This window comes from Oncorhynchus gorbuscha, linkage group LG01 (assembly GCF_021184085.1).
Source record: "Oncorhynchus gorbuscha isolate QuinsamMale2020 ecotype Even-year linkage group LG01, OgorEven_v1.0, whole genome shotgun sequence".
NCBI lineage: Eukaryota > Metazoa > Chordata > Actinopteri > Salmoniformes > Salmonidae > Oncorhynchus > Oncorhynchus gorbuscha.
Window position 1 is genome coordinate 66,225,836 of NC_060173.1, and position 11,233 is coordinate 66,237,068.

Consider the following 11,233-nt stretch of genomic DNA (forward strand, 5'->3'; position numbering starts at 1 on the left):
AATCAATCATTTAGTCTTCCCACACCTGTTCCCGATCCTTTCCCCTGATTAGAGTCCCTATTTCTTCCTTTGTGTTCCGTTCCTGTCCTGTCGGTTCCTTGTCTAGAATTCACCGTGCTGTGTTTGTGTATCGCCCTGTCGTGTCGTGTTTTCCTCAGATGCTGCGTGGTGAGCAGGTGTCTGAGTCTGTCTGGTTCAAGTGCCTTCCCGAGGCAACCTGCTGTTCACCTGCTGTTCAAGATCGAGTCTCCAGTTTGTCCTCGTCATTTCGAGTGAAAGTTGTGTTTTTGTTTGTATTTACTTTACTGGATTAAAGACTCTGTTTTCGCCAAGTCGCTTTTGGGTCCTCTTTCACCTGCATGACAGAAGGAACCGACCAAGGAATGGACCCAGCGACTTCAGACGCTCGTTACACTGCCGTCGAGATCCAAGGAGCCATGCTCGGCAGACACGAGCAGGAATTGTCTGCTGCTCGCCATGCCGTGGAGAACCTGGCCGCTCAGGTTTCCGACCTCTCTGGACAGTTCCAGAGTCTACGTCTCGTGCCACCTGTTACTTCCTGGCCTGCCGAGCCTCCAGAACCTAGGGTTAATAACCCACCTTGCTACTCCGGGCAGCCCACTGAGTGCCGCTCCTTTCTCACGCAGTGTGAGATTGTGTTCTCTCTCCAACCCAACACATACTCTAGAGAGAGAGCTCGGGTTGCTTACGTCATTTCACTCCTTACTGGCCGGGCTCGAGAATGGGGCACAGCTATCTGGGAGGCAAGGGCTGATTGCTCTAACAAGTTCCAGAACTTTAAAGAGGAGATGATTCGGGTTTTTGACCGTTCAGTTTTTGGTGGGGAGGCTTCTAGGGCCCTGGCTTCCTTATGCCAAGGTGAACGGTCCATAACGGATTATTCTATTGAGTTTCGCACTCTTGCTGCCTCTAGTGAGTGGAACGAGCCGGCGCTGCTCGCTCGTTTTCTGGAGGGACTCCACGCAGTGGTTAAGGATGAGATTCTCTCCCGGGAGGTTCCTTCAGATGTGGACTCTTTGATTGCTCTCGCCATCCGCATAGAACGACGGGTAGATCTTCGTCACCGGGCTCGTGGAAGAGAGCTCGCATCAACGGTGTTTCCCTGCTCCGCATCGCAACCATCTCCCTCCTCTGGCTCAGAGTCTGAGCCCATGCAGCTGGGAGGGATTCGCATCTCGACTAAGGAGAGGGAACGGAGGATCACCAACCGCCTGTGCCTCTATTGCGGAGTTGCTGGACATTTTGTTAATTCATGTCCAGTAAAAGCCAGAGCTCATCTGTAAGCGGAGGGCTACAGGTGAGCGCAACTACTCAAGTCTCTCCATCAAGATCCTGTACTACTTTGTCGGTCCATCTACGCTGGACCGGTTCGGGTGCTACATGTAGTGCCTTGATAGACTCTGGGGCTGAGGGTTGTTTCATGGACGAAGCATGGGTTCGGAAACATGACATTCCTTTCAGAGAGTTAGAGAAGCCTACGCCCATGTTCGCCTTAGATGGTAGTCATCTTCCCAGTATCTGATTTGAGACACTACCTTTAACCCTCACAGTATCTGGTAACCACAGTGAGACTATTTCTTTTTTGATTTTTCGTTCACCGTTTACACCTGTTGTTTTGGGTCATCCCTGGCTAGTATGTCATAATCCTTCTATTAATTGGTCTAGTAATTCTATCCTATCCTGGAACGTTTCTTGTCATGTGAAGTGTTTAATGTCTGCCATCCCTCCCGTTTCTTCTGTCCCTACTTCTCAGGAGGAACCTGGCGATTTGACAGGAGTGCCGGAGGAATATCATGATCTGCGCACGGTCTTCAGTCGGTCCCGAGCCAACTCCCTTCCTCCTCACCGGTCGTATGATTGTAGTATTGATCTCCTTCCGGGGACCACTCCTCCTCGGGGTAGACTATACTCTCTGTCGGCTCCCGAACGTAAGGCTCTCGAGGATTATTTGTCTGTGTCTCTTGACGCCGGTACCATAGTGCCTTCTTCCTCTCCGGCCGGGGCGGGGTTCTTTTTTGTTAAGAAGAAGGACGGTACTCTGCGCCCCTGCGTGGATTATCGAGGGCTGAATGACATAACGGTTAAGAATCGTTATCCGCTTCCCCTTATGTCATCAGCCTTCGAGATTCTGCAGGGAGCCAGGTGCTTTACTAAGTTGGACCTTCGTAACGCTTACCATCTCGTGCGCATCAGAGAGGGGGACGAGTGGAAAACGGCGTTTAACACTCCGTTAGGGCATTTTGAGTACCGGGTTCTGCCGTTTGGTCTCGCCAATGCGCCAGCTGTTTTTCAGGCATTAGTTAATGATGTTCTGAGAGACATGCTGAACATCTTTGTTTTTGTCTATCTTGACGATATCCTGATTTTTTCTCCGTCACTCGAGATTCATGTTCAGCACGTTCGACGTGTTCTACAGCGCCTTTTAGAGAATTGTCTCTACGTAAAGTCTGAGAAGTGCTCTTTTCATGTCTCCTCCGTTACTTTTCTCGGTTCCGTTATTTCCGCTGAAGGCATTCAGATGGATTCCGCTAAGGTCCAAGCTGTCAGTGATTGGCCCGTTCCAAGGTCACGTGTCGAGTTGCAGCGCTTTTTAGGTTTCGCTAATTTCTATCGGCGTTTCATTCGTAATTTCGGTCAAGTTGCCGCCCCTCTCACAGCTCTTACTTCTGTCAAGACGTGTTTTAAGTGGTCCGGTTCCGCCCAGGGAGCTTTTGATCTTCTAAAAGAACGTTTTACGTCCGCTCCTATCCTCGTTACTCCTGACGTCACTAGACAATTCATTGTCGAGGTTGACGCTTCAGAGGTAGGCGTGGGAGCCATTCTATCCCAGCGCTTCCAGTCTGACGATAAGGTTCATCCTTGCGCTTATTTTTCTCATCGCCTGTCGCCATCTGAGCGCAACTATGATGTGGGTAACCGTGAACTGCTCGCCATCCGCTTAGCCCTAGGCGAATGGCGACAGTGGTTGGAGGGGGCGACCGTTCCTTTTGTCGTTTGGACAGACCATAAGAACCTTGAGTACATCCGTTCTGCCAAACGACTTAATGCCCGTCAAGCTCGTTGGGCGTTGTTTTTCGCTCGTTTCGAGTTTGTGATTTCTTACCGTCCGGGTAGCAAGAACACCAAGCCTGATGCCTTATCCCGTCTGTTTAGTTCTTCTGTGGCTTCTACTGATCCCGAGGGATTCTTCCTTATGGGCGTGTTGTCGGGTTAACAGTCTGGGGAATTGAAAGACAGGTTAAGCAAGCACTCACGCACACTGCGTCGCCGCGCGCTTGTCCTAGTAACCTCCTTTTCGTTCCTGTTTCCACTCGTCTGGCTGTTCTTCAGTGGGCTCACTCTGCCAAGTTAGCTGGTCATCCCGGTGTTCGAGGCACTCTTGCGTCTATTCGCCAGCGCTTTTGGTGGCCGACTCAGGAGCGTGACACGCGCCGTTTCGTGGCTGCTTGTTCGGACTGCGCGCAGACTAAGTCGGGTAACTCTCCTCCTGCCGGTCGTCTCAGACCGCTCCCCATTCCTTCTCGACCATGGTCTCACATCGCCCTAGACTTCATTACCGGTCTGCCTTTGTCTGCGGGGAAGACTGTGATTCTTACGGTTGTCGATAGGTTCTCTAAGGCGGCACATTTCATTCCCCTCGCTAAACTTCCTTCCGCTAAGGAGACGGCACAAATCATTATCGAGAATGTATTCAGAATTCATGGCCTCCCGTTAGACGCCGTTTCAGACAGAGGCCCGCAATTCACGTCACAGTTTTGGAGGGAGTTCTGTCGTTTGATTGGTGCGTCCGTCAGTCTCTCTTCCGGGTTTCATCCCCAGTCTAACGGTCAAGCAGAGAGGGCCAATCAGACGATTGGTCGCATACTACGCAGCCTTTCTTTCAGAAACCCTGCGTCTTGGGCAGAACAGCTCCCCTGGGCAGAATACGCTCACAATTCGCTTCCTTCGTCTGCTACCGGGTTATCTCCGTTTCAGAGTAGTCTGGGTTACCAGCCTCCTCTGTTCTCATCCCAGCTTGCCGAGTCCAGCGTTCCCTCCGCTCAAGCGTTTGTCCAACGTTGTGAGCGCACCTGGAGGAGGGTGAGGTCTGCACTTTGCCGTTACAGGGCACAGACTGTGAGAGCCGCCAATAAACGCAGGATTAAGAGTCCAAGGTATTGTTGCGGCCAGAGAGTGTGGCTTTCCACTCGCAACCTTCCTCTTACGACAGCTTCTCGTAAGTTGACTCCGCGGTTCATTGGTCCGTTCCGTGTCTCCCAGGTCGTCAATCCTGTCGCTGTGCGACTGCTTCTTCCGCGACATCTTCGTCGCGTCCATCCTGTCTTCCATGTCTCCTGTGTTAAGCCCTTTCTTCGCACCCCCGTTCGTCTTCCCTCCCCCCTCCCGTCCTTGTCGAGAGCGCACCTATTTACAAGGTACATAAGATCATGGACATGCGTTCTCGGGACGGGGTCACCAATACTTAGTGGATTGGGAGGGTTACGGTCCTGAGGAGAGGAGTTGGGTTCCGTCTCGGGACGTGCTGGACCGTTCACTCATTGATGATTTCCTCCGTTGCCGCCAGGATTCCTCCTCGAGTGCGCCAGGAGGCGCTTGGTGAGTGGGGGGGTACTGTCATGTTTTGTCATTTATTATCTTGTCTTGTCCCTGTGCTTCCCATTCTATTCGTTTCCCTCTGCTGGTCTTATTAGGTTCTTTCCCTCTTTCTATCCCTCTCTCTCCCCCTCCCTCTCTCACTCTCTCGCTCTCTCTTCTCTCTATCGTTCCGTTCCTGCTCCCAGCTGTTCCTATTCCCCTAATCAATCATTTAGTCTTCCCACACCTGTTCCCGATCCTTTCCCCTGATTAGAGTCCCTATTTCTTCCTTTGTGTTCCGTTCCTGTCCTGTCGGTTCCTTGTCTAGAATTCACCGTGCTGTGTTTGTGTATCGCCCTGTCGTGTCGTGTTTTCCTCAGATGCTGCGTGGTGAGCAGGTGTCTGAGTCTGTCTGGTTCAAGTGCCTTCCCGAGGCAACCTGCTGTTCACCTGCTGTTCAAGATCGAGTCTCCAGTTTGTCCTCGTCATTTCGAGTGAAAGTTGTGTTTTTGTTTGTATTTACTTTACTGGATTAAAGACTCTGTTTTCGCCAAGTCGCTTTTGGGTCCTCTTTCACCTGCATGACATTTCTAATCCAACGAGTGTTCTGTTCCTTGCAGAGAATGTGTTTCCTATTCTGATAGCAGAATCCCATTTATTTGAGAGTGGATTGTAGGGTTCCCTTCTATCCAGTTGGCTTCTGTGATATATTGCTATGTCCTTGTAAATACACCTGAACGTGAATGTTATCTTGACATTTCCTCTGGCAACAACTCCTCCAAACTACAAGTGGTGTGTTAATTCTGATATTTTTTAATTGGTATTTTGACCAATCACATTAGATCTGTTCACATCAGATCTTTTTCAGAGCTGATCTGATTGGTCAAAATACATTTCAGAATTGGGCTGCCTGTGTAAACACACTCTTAAGGATTGATCACTTTTTTTCAATGATCTCCTAAAATGACATACCCAAATCTAACTGCCTGCTCAGAACCTGAAGCAAGGATATGCATATTATTGATACCATTTCAAAGTAAACACTTTGAAGTTTGTGGAAATGTGAAATGAATGAAGGAGAATATAACACATAACACAGAAAAATACATAAAATCACAGTTTATTTGTCACGTGCCGAATACAATAGGTATTTCACCTTACAGTGAAATGCTTACTTACAGGCTCTAACCAATAGTGCAAAAAAAGGTATTAGGTGAACAATAGGTAGGTAAAGAAATAAAACAACAGTAAAAAGACAGGCTATATACAGTAGCGAGGCTATAAAAGTAGCGAGGCTACATACAGACACTGGTTAGTCAGGCTGATTGAAGTAGTCTGTACATGTAGATATGGTTAAAGTGACTATGATGACTATCATATATGATGAATAGAGAGTAGCAGTAGCGTAAAAGAGGGGTTCGGGGAGGCACACAATTTAAATAGTCCGGGTAGCCATTTGATTACCTGTTCAGGAGTCTTATGGCTTGGGGGTAAAAACTGTTGAGAAGCCTTTTTGTCCTAGACTTGGCACTCCGGTCCCACTTGCCATGCGGTAGTAGAGAGAACAGTCTATGACTAGGGTGGCTGGGGTCTTTAATCATTTTTAGGGTCATCCTCTGACACCGCCTGGTGTAGAGGTCCTGGATGACAAGCAGCTTGGCCCAGTGATGTACTGGGCTGTATGCACTACCCTCTGTAGTGCCTTGTGGTCAGAGGCTGAGCAATTTCCGTATCAGGCAATGATGCAACCAGTTCTCGATGTTGCAGCTGTAGAACCTTTGAGGATCTCAGGACCCATGCCAAATCTTTGTAGTTTCCTGAGGGGGAATAGAATTTGTTGTGCCCTCTTCACGACCGTCTTGGTGTTTTTAAACCATTCTAGTTTGTTGTTGATGTGGACACCATGGTAACGTGAAGCTCTCAACCTGCTCCACTACAGCCCCGTTGATGAGAATGGGGGTGTGCTTGGACCTCCTTTTCCTGTAGTCCACAATAATCTCCTTAATCTTGGTTATGTTGAGGGATAGGTTGTTATTCTGGCACCACGCGGCCAGGTCTCTGACCTCCTCCCTATAGTCTGTCTCGTCGTTGTCGGCGATCAGGCCTACCACTGTTGTGTCGTCGGCAAACTTAATGATGGTGTTGGAGTCGTGCCTGGCCATGCAGTCGTGGGTGAACAGGGAGTACAGGAGGAGACTGAGCACGCATCCCTGGGGAGCTCCAGTAATGAGGATCAGCGTGACAGATGTGTTGCTACCTACCCTCACCACCTGGTCGCGGCCCATCAGGAAGTCCAGGATCCAGTTGCAGAGGGAGGTGTTTAGTTCCAGGATCCTTAAGCTTAGTGATAAGCTTTGAGGGTACTATGGTGTTGAACGCTGAACTGTAGTCAATGAATAGTATTCTCACATAAGTGTTTATTTTGTGCAGGTTGGAAAGGGCGGTGTGGAGTGCAATAGAGATTGCATCATCTGTGGATCTGTTTGGGCGGTATGCAAATTCGAATGGGTCTAGGGTTTCTGGGATAATGGTGTTGATGTGAGCCATTACCAACCTTTCAAAGCACTGTGTTTTTTACATGCATTTTTTTTAAATGCAAGAGAAAGGCACGATGTATTATACCAAGTTAGGTGCAATTTAGATTGTGTATGTGCAAAGTTTTAGACTGATCCAATGAACCATTGTATTTATGTTCAAAATGTTGTATCAAGTCTGCCCAATTGTGCCTAATTGGTTAATTAATACATTTTCAAGTTCATAACTGTGCACTCTCATCAAACAATAGCATGGTATTCTTTCACTGTAATAGTTACTGTTAATTGAACAGTGCAGTTAGATTAACAATAATTTAAGCTTTTTGCCCATATCAGATATGTCCATGTCCTGGCAAATGTTCTTGTTACTTACAACTTCATGCTAATCATATTAGCGCAAGTTAGTTCAACCGTCCTGCAGGGGGATACCGATCCTGTAGAAGTTTTAAGCCTGAATTCAATCCATTGTCGGAACAACTGCACTACGGATTCACTCAATTTGCTTACGCCCGACTTAGTCTAATCCGCTAATGGGACTTGAACTCCAAGCCTTCAGCCACGTAAACTTTTCACAATAGATACGTTCCTTTCAACATAAAATACTTATCCTGGAAACATAAAGTGATATTGAAAGAAATGTGATTTTAGAGGGAACAGCCCTTTTGACTAATCTCATCTGGCAATGACTCATCAAATGGTCCTTACTCACATTTTGTCAGCCCTCGCAAATAATAAGTCATCTACAAAAATCTACACATTTTGAAAAATGGCGCAAACCAATGTTAAAATTCTATTAACTATTATTACTCCAAGGGAAGTAGATCCAAGAGAAGTGATAAGCCAATCTGATTTCATGAGAACAGTTAGTGGCCTTCAAAAGTAAAAGTATGCTCCTGTGATTCATGTGATGTATCGAACTTTGAGAGTTATTGCTCCACTACCTTTTCTTATAATGTGACATTTAGGTTGGTAGCTAGTGAGATGTGGCAAGACAGACATTATGGTCAAGACCAGATCTTGCAACCCAGACCAGAACCCTTAAAACCAAGATCTTGAGACCAAGACCCAGTGTATCAAGGCCATGACAAGAACAAGACCAGACCCTGTGGATTGAGACTGTGATGAGACAAAGAGCGCATTTCTGTGCTGCAGTGGTCTCAAGACCGAGAGATTCCTTGTCTCAATACAATTAGGGAACATTTACATATCCCGCTCTTCCTCTCCCACATCTGTAATGATAATATGTATAGTCAAAAATATAGGTTGCATTTAAATTAATGTCTCCCTAGTGCCACACTTTCTTAGCGTACACTGTAGCTGCATGCAACACATTGTTGCACTTTTTTAACCCCCTTTTTTCTCCCAAATTTTGTGGTATCCAATTGTCAGTAGTTACTGTCATGTCTCATCACTACAACTCCCGTACGGGCTCAGGAGAGACGAAGGTTGAGAGACATGCGTCCTCCGAAACACAACCCAACCCAACCCAACACAGCACGCAACCAACCCAATAAGTAGCGACTTCATTTCCTGTACACATGACTATCATCAACAACACATTATTCTCCATCTCTATTCATGAAAGGAAATGAGCATGATACATTAGTTATCAGCTGGCTGCTGATTCACAACTAATTTGGCGGCATTTGCTGAAGGGACACAAATTAAGATGTAAGTATCAGCAGCTGTTTGGCACTCTCAACCAAGCAAAGTTGGGTTACAAATGTTTTGAGTGGTCACCAGTACTTGATTCTATTGTCAAAATATTTTTTGGGTGGTATGATGTTTATTATGCATGCAACAGAATTTTCTAACCTAGAGATAAAAATCTGTTAGGAAAATGCATTGTGGTTAAGGAACAGTGAGAGAGACATGAATTCATCCCTCTATCCTCATTACTTCAAACACAAGCCAAAAAACTCCTTCCTGATGCATTATTCTTAGACATGGTGATTTGAGGTAGATCATATGTGTGTACCAGAGTCTGCATTATTAAAACGGTAATTCATACAGGCAATTCATTACTTTCAAAGGACTGGGTGCTGAATGACCTCATGATATCAGATCAATGTGGCTCTCAAATAGCATTAAAAGGTCAGGAGAGCAAGTGTGTATTGTTGCATACTGTTGACTCTCAGCGACATTGCCCACCGTCCAGTGACTGACATTGTTCTGGGTAGTGGGCCTTATGTGTGGAGTAAGACCTGGTTTGGGATGAATGTGTTCTGCAAACGTCTTTGTCAGGCTGAGAGGCTTCCGAAGATAAACAATGCACTCAATAAAACAGTGGGGGCATTCAACATTATGTGGGTATCTATCTTTATTTTAAGAAAATATCAGAGCCAGTATAGTATGATTTGGGTTGACAGAATAGTATGAAAATACCATTAGTATGCATACTTTTCCTGACTTTAACTGTTAACATTAATCTACAATATTCCACCCAATCTTCCTTGTCCTCTTCCTCTCTTCTTTTCCCTCTCTTCCTCTGCCCCTCGTCTTCCTCTCTTTAACCACTTTCTCTCCTCCAACTCTTCCACCTCTTCCACCCCTCCTCCTAATCATCTTAGTCCTCTGCATCTGCCAGTTACTGGATGCAAATATACCACTTCTGAAAATGTATGTGTTCTGCCTCTGAAAGCATCACTGAGGTTTCCCATTAATCACATTTAGAGGAGGAAGGGCTTCAAACATTGACAGTGTCTGTAAATTTAGACTTCATCAATCAACTGAACTTCAGTGGCATCTGTAATGCAGTCAATATTTTTGGTCATCTTTCACCTAGACTTTGTAGGGTTTTGTACTCCCTTCTATGTGTTTTTTTTTCAGAGACTTGATTACGGTGGTATTGCTGCAAAGGTAATTCCAACTTCACATGAATAGAAATTAAAGCATTTTGGATTCCAATCACAGGGAGTATTTTTGGCTAGTACTCTGATGAGAGAGCATTGGGTATTCTCCGAACACCAAACAAACAAAGGTTTAATGTATATTTTATCTGATTTTAATTGCAGCTTCAGGGATAGCGTATGCAGATCTGAAAGAATGGACATTGCATATTAATTGAGATTATTCATTGGTACGGTTTATTATCACTAAAATACACAAATCTATCTCAACCAGCCCCCATCTTCCTATTCAAAGCAATGATTTTGCCTACAGAGATTAATGTCCGTCCATTAACTGGCATAAATGTTACCTATAGATTTGGTGGTATATTTGGGAAGGGTGTAGGAATAAATCAATACCTGAACCTCACTAACACCATATTGGAAAACATCAACCCTCAGAGCCTATAGGAAATCATGCATTCAGTGTGCCAACCTCGCTGTAATGTCTAACTAATGTAATTAAGAAAGTGGCACCCCGGAGCTGCACTAGCTGTCAGGGCAGGGGTTACAGGATAAGATTGAACACGTTGCAACCTGGCACATCAGTGTAAAGGTCAACGGGGATTTGTCTTGTTTTGGAAGGGGTCAAGTGCTCTGTAAAACCAGTGGGGTGAAATTCTACAGGGGTACAACAGACGGTGCATGAAGTGTGAAAAATAATGACATTTATTTGTGTAATTTCTAATTAGGATGCTTAATGCTTCACTGGCAGCATTTCAGTGGTGGTGTAGTGTTGGATTATCGCTTTGAATTGCTTCAGTAATACATTGCAGTATTTATTTATTTAACCTCTTTAGGGTACGTGGGACGGTAGCGTCCCTCCTGTCAACAGCCAGTGAAACTACAGGGCGCCAAATTCAAAACAACAGAAATCCCATAATTAAAATTCCTCAAACATACATGTATTTTACACCATTTTAAAGATACACTTGTTATAAATCCACCACAGTGTCCGATTTCAAAAAGGCTTTACAACGAAAGCAAACCAAACGATTATGTTAGGTCAGAGTCAAGTCACAGAAAAACACAGGCATTTTTTCCAGAGAGGAGTCACAAAAAGCAGAAATATAGATAAAAATTAATCGCTAACCTTTGATGATCTTCATCAGATGACACTCATAAGACTTCATGTTACACAATACATGTATGTTTTGTTCAGTAAAGTTCATATTTATATCCAGAAATCTGAGTTTACATTGGCGCATTATGTTC